Here is a 6,000-nt window from a genome sequence, read left to right as displayed (position 1 = left end):
TGAACTTGAACTTCAACCACTCCACGGGACTCCACTGGACAGACCACAGCTGCGTCCACTTCAGCTTCAGAAAGACCACGACCCACCACCACCCACAACAGGTCCCCCACAGAAGCTGGAACAAAATTACCACCGCCCAGCTCACCACATCACTAAACCAGAACCCTCCTGCCAGATCAACGGACCCCAATCAAGCAGACAACAACCTCGCACAGTGGATCACCAACTGCGCTGACGACCTAGCACCCCTGAAAAACTGTCCCAACAAACCAGGAAGCAAAAAAGCCTCCTGGTTCAACGACGACCTCAAGAACTCCAAAAAGAACTGCCGCGCCCTCGAGAAAGCCTGGCTAAGAAACCCAACCACAGACAACATGACCGCCCTCAAACACACCACCCGCAAACACCACCAGCTGATCCGCACCACCAAGAAGTCAGCATTCAGGGAGCGTCTAGAAAATAATGTCCACAACAGCAAGGAACTCTTCAGCATCGTCAAAGAGCTCACCAACCCCAGCGCCGACAACAACGACATCATTCCCTCACAAGACCTCTGCGACTCTCTCGCCTCGTTTTTCCACAGCAAGATCGCAGACATACACAACAGCTTCGGCGACCAGACCACTCCCCCACCCACAGAATCGAACTCCCCCCACCACCACCCTCCGCGCCTGGATCCCGATCAGCACCGAAGACACCATCCGCATGATGAACAACATCTACTTCGGATCGCTAACCGACCCATGCCCCCACCACATCTTCAACAAGGCCGACTCCGTCATCGCCCCTCAACTCCAGGACATCATCAACTGCTCCTTATACACCGCCACCTTCCCGGAAAGCTGGAAGCATGCCGAGCTCAGCGCCCTCCTGAAGAAACCTTCAGCAGACCCCACCGAACTTAAGAACTACCGCCCCATCTCGCTCCTCCCTTTCCCCGCCAAAGTCATAGAAAAGACCGTCAACAGTCAGCTCGCCGCCTTCCTCGAGTCCAACGTTTCCCTCGACCCCTCACAGTCCGGTTTCCGAGCCAACCACAGCACCAAGACCGCCCTCATCGCAGCCACAGACAACATCCGAACACTACTCGACAATGGGGAAACAGTGGCCCTCATCCTTCTGGACCTCTCCGCAGCGTTCGATACGGTCTGTCACCAAACCTTAATTCAACGCCTTAGCAACATCGGGATACAAGATAAGGCACTGGACTGGATCATCTCGTTCCTCGCCAGAAGAACCCAGAGAGTCCGCTTCCCCCCGTTCAGATCAGAGGCCACAGAAGTCATCTGCGGCGTACCACAAAGTTCATCGCTCAGCCCCACCCTCTTCAACGTCTACATGAGCCCCCTCGCATCCATCGCACGCCAACACAACCTCAACATCATCTCCTACGCTGACGACACCCAGCTGATCCTCTCCCTCACCAAAGACCCAACCACCGCCAGAACCAACCTACACAAAGGGATGAAAGAAGTAGCCGAGTGGATGAAGAACAGCCGCCTAAAACTGAACTCAGACAAGACGGAAGTCCTCATCCTGGGATCATCCCCCTCTGCCTGGGACGACTCCTGGTGGCCCCCGGCCCTAGGCAGCGCACCCAAACCAACGGACCATGCACGAAACCTGGGCTTCATCCTAGACTCCTCCCTCTCGATGACCAGACAAGTCAACGCCGTCTCATCATCATGTTTTAACATCCTACGCATGCTCCGAAAGATCTTCCGATGGATCCCCATCGAAACAAGGAAGACGGTCACCCAAGCACTTGTCACCAGCCGCCTGGACTACGGAAACATCCTCTGCACCGGAACCACAGCCAAACTGCAGGAAAGACTTCAACGCATTCAGAACGCCTCCGCACGACTCATCCTGAACATACCTCGACACAACCACATATCCGGACACCTGAGAGACCTGCACTGGCTCCCCGTCAGCAAGAGGATCACGTTCCGTCTCCTCACTCACGCACACAAGGCCCTCCACGACCTAGGACCCAGATACCTTAACAACCGCCTGACCTTCTACACCCCCACCAGCCAACTGCGTTCGTCCAACCAAGCCCTCGCCGCGATTCCACGCATTCGAAGATCCACCATGGAAGGTAGATCCTTCTCCTACCTGGCGGCCAAGACCTGGAATTCCCTCCCCTCCCACCTCCATCGTACCCAGAACCACCTCTCCTTCAGGAAGCAACTCAAGACCTGGTTGTTCGATCAGTAGCGAACTCCTCTCCCCTAAGTGCCATTGAGACCCTCTGGGTGAGCAGTGCGCTATACAAATTTCTAATTGGAATTGGAATAGAGAGCACCCCCCTGTCCTTGAGCCAATCTCCCAATCTCTGTAAAACCACTCTGCCCGGGATTTTAACTGCAGAGTCTAGAAGGGAAATTGGCCTATAGCAGGCGGGGTCCCCTTGATCTTTTGTGGATAAACTCCTGTTTTAAAAATTGGGACTATAACCGCTGTGGCCCACGATGGTGGGGCACCAACTAGAGATGCAGCATTAAAAACATTAGTCAGAATTTTTGCCCAAAAGACTGGGTAAAGACTATATAAGTCCGCGGGAACCCCGTCAGGGTCTGGAGCTTTATGTTTTGACATTTCTCTAATGGCCCTCTCCACTTCTGTCGAGTCAAATGTAACAGGGTTTACCTGTCGAGCACCCATGATATCCACTTCCACTAGATCAGGGTGCCCCACGCCCTAGATATTATTGAAGTGTTGAAGCCACCGTTCATCTGGAATTACACAGTCCGTCCCCTCATTTTCCTGTTCCGAGAAGAACGGGTGATTAATTGTAGTCCAAAACTTCTTACTATCCCTAAGCACATCAATGGATTGAAGATTGTCCCACGCCTCCTCTCTGATTTGCCGTTTACGTAGGGCGATGGCTATTTTATAATTCTTGCGCAGGGATGCAACTAGCGCCCTATCTCTTGGCCTTTGTTTAAGTGCCAATTGTAGTGCTCCATGAGCCCCTGAGCAATTATTATCGAACCATTTGTGTGCTTTCCTGGGTTTGGCCCTATTATCTGCCTCTACATTTTTGTCAATCTGATCGCATATGGCCGCGTAGGCATCCAGAAGCTCAATGCCCGAGGCCATACCATTAAGGCAGGTTGCAAAATTTGCCTCAGCCTTGCCTGTGAGATCTTCAAAGAACACTTCCGGGACCACCCTGTCCCATTTGATTCTTCTCCCTTGATCTTTTGTGGATAAACTCCTATGAACCCCCCCCCCTGTATTCCTTAGCACCACTGGAGTTCCCTAAGACCACCTCCAGCAGGACAGGATTGTGTGTATGTGTCTTGTATTGTGGTCGCTAAAGATTGAAGTCACCACTCTATATAGTGTAGTTTTAGCCAAAACTGCGGAGGATGAAAAGATATAGTCAATGACTGAGACTGCTCTCCGCCCTATAAAACTGGGTACTCTCTCCTCTCCTTTTTCAATATAGGGTTCAAAAAGGTTCATGTTAGACAAAAACTCCTCAAGAGCCTCTCCGTGCCTGCTATGCTCAAAGTGGGGAACCCCACAACTTAGCGGCCCAAAAGGTTCACCTAAGGAACAGTCCCATTTACAAGGATGTATGTTAAAATCGCCCAGAAGTATCACTTCGGTGAAGAGTTCTGTTTCAGCTTAAAATCTGACAAAAACAGGTCCAAAGCACATATGTGCTCATTGTGCTATGATCCGTCAATAGAGTTATAACAATTAATTAATAAATAACTCTTACGGTCAAAACCGCTCCATTCAACTATCAAAATGTTGCCAGAATCTGCCTCAAGTTTTTGGAAAACACCTGGAAGGTTAAGCGAAAAGAGGAAGAGAAGACCCCCCTTTGCTCTCCCCGGCTTCCCTACAACCGCTGGAATAACGAAACTTACGTACCCATCAAAGCTAAAACTGCTTGCGGGGTCCCAAGTTTCCTGCATGGCAATAATATCATGCTGACTGACAAAATCCACCCAGATAGCATCAGTTTGTTTAGCTCAGGTGCCTGACACATTCCAGCTCAAAAACTTACGTGCAGCTATAGGGTTAGGCCCTCCCGCTGTGACACCTTGCCCTTGAAAACGGGCGGACTGTCAATCATTGGACTCCATATGAGACAGAGGGGAGAAGCGATGTGTAAGAGCCACATCTGCGTTTATCTGATGCTGTGGGGGGGGAGCAGGTGTTATCGGCATGAAAACCCTTTCAACCCTCTGAGGCAATCGCCCTATAAGTCTAGGCTGTGTGGTATCATCACTTGGATATGGGGTCGTATGTGGGCTATGTCGACTATGCCGTTCCCGAGTTGAAATCGGATATTGTACCAGTGGCTTCGATGGGGGATAAAAATATCCCAAAGGAAGTGGTCTAATGCCCTTATTAGCAACCACTGAGGCATCCCAGAATAATCTTTCCACACATGCCCGATTATAGAAATTTACCACCATACAGTCCCCCAAGTTACCTTTTGGGCCCCGCTCAACCCATCTAACCCTCCTTGCCATAATAATAGAATCTGTTATATCTGTGCCTCCGCTACTATGTTGTGCACACCAGAGACTGGCTTGTTTCATAAGATCTTGGGTAGATTCATTTTCGCTGTGCCTTAATGGGGGAACCCCTGTAAAAACAGCCACCAAAGGGGCAGCCTCTGGTGGTAACTCCAAGGTCAGGCCCTGCTGAATGGTCTGCCTATTTCTATCTGGACCCGGTCTCCTAATATTACTCCTGATGTTACTTACTCCGGGATTGGGATTCCCCCCCTCCTTAAAGGTAACAGGCAACAAACTTCCACGTAACTTATCCGGGCTTTTCCCCCTTGGAACCTTGGACTCCCTGTTCGAAATATCGACCCTATCCCTGTTCCCACTAAAGGCTTGTGTCTGGACCGAACACCTCCCGTGACATGTGAGCTGGTTAATAAATAAATCAATTTTTTCGCATTTTTTTAGCAGTCCTGCAACACATGTATTTAAGGTGTCCACAATGTCTTTAGCGATAGCCTCTAAAGCTGGTTCCAATCGCACTATGAACAGCTCCGCCACCATTTTCCCAAGATATTCTCTGGAGCTAGAGTCTGAACAAAGGGTCGCGTCTACAAGTTTTTGCCTTCTCATAGTTTTTTTCGCTGTCTTGTGCTTAGGGGGTAATTGTCTAGCAGGTCCAGCGTAGCTATTGTTCTCCAATGTCTCCTGTGTCTCTGGCACTACCAGAGTATCTGACAGGCCTAGCCGGGACTCCGCCCCAGAGAAGCCATTCGTTATTACGATGTTCGGCTCCAACGGTACAGAGGGGATCTGGTGGTGAATTAGCGATATCCAAGCCCAGTTCTTTCTCGCCATTAGCAATTTCCTCTGATAATACCCCCACCGCAGATGTCAGATATGTAATGATTGACTCTGATTTTCTAGCCACCTTAGCTTGATTCCCCTCATGCACCCCAGGGCATTGGGTTTTTTCTCTTACCCATTGCTGCTAACAAATGTCAGAGTGGTAGCCCGGCCCGTCCTCTTCCGTCCTCGGACAGCCACAAACGGCCCACCCTTTGCCCAGGCTTAGACCGGCGCGTCCCGCTCGCGTCCCGCTGGGTGGGAGATGTTAATTAGTTAAATACTCCTGGTGGTGGAGGGAGGGGCTGCCTCGCTGCGCAGAACCCCGCAGGTGTCTGGGGCGAGTAGTCCGTGTCGCCAAAGAGCCCCCTGCAGCCTCAGGTGAAGCGTCTCCCGCGAAGCGGGAGGTGCGAACAGTATTTAAAGATCCTGGTGGTGGAGGTAGGGGCTGCCTCGCTGCGCAGAGCCCCGCTGGTATCTGGGGCAAGTAGTCCGTGTCGCCAAAGAGCCCCGTGCAGCCTCAGGTGAAGCATCTGCCGCGAAGCGGGAGTCGCGAACAGTATTTAAAGATCCTGGTGGTGGAGGGAGGGCCTGCCTCGCTGCGCAGAGCCCCGCTGGTGTCTGGGGCGAGTAGTCCGTGTCGCCAAAGAGCACCCTGCAGCCTCAGGAGAAGCGT

Source organism: Lissotriton helveticus, assembly GCF_964261635.1.
Source record: "Lissotriton helveticus chromosome 1_1 unlocalized genomic scaffold, aLisHel1.1 SUPER_1_unloc_23, whole genome shotgun sequence".
Lineage (NCBI taxonomy): Eukaryota > Metazoa > Chordata > Amphibia > Caudata > Salamandridae > Lissotriton > Lissotriton helveticus.
Note: the sequence above shows the minus strand (reverse complement) of the source record.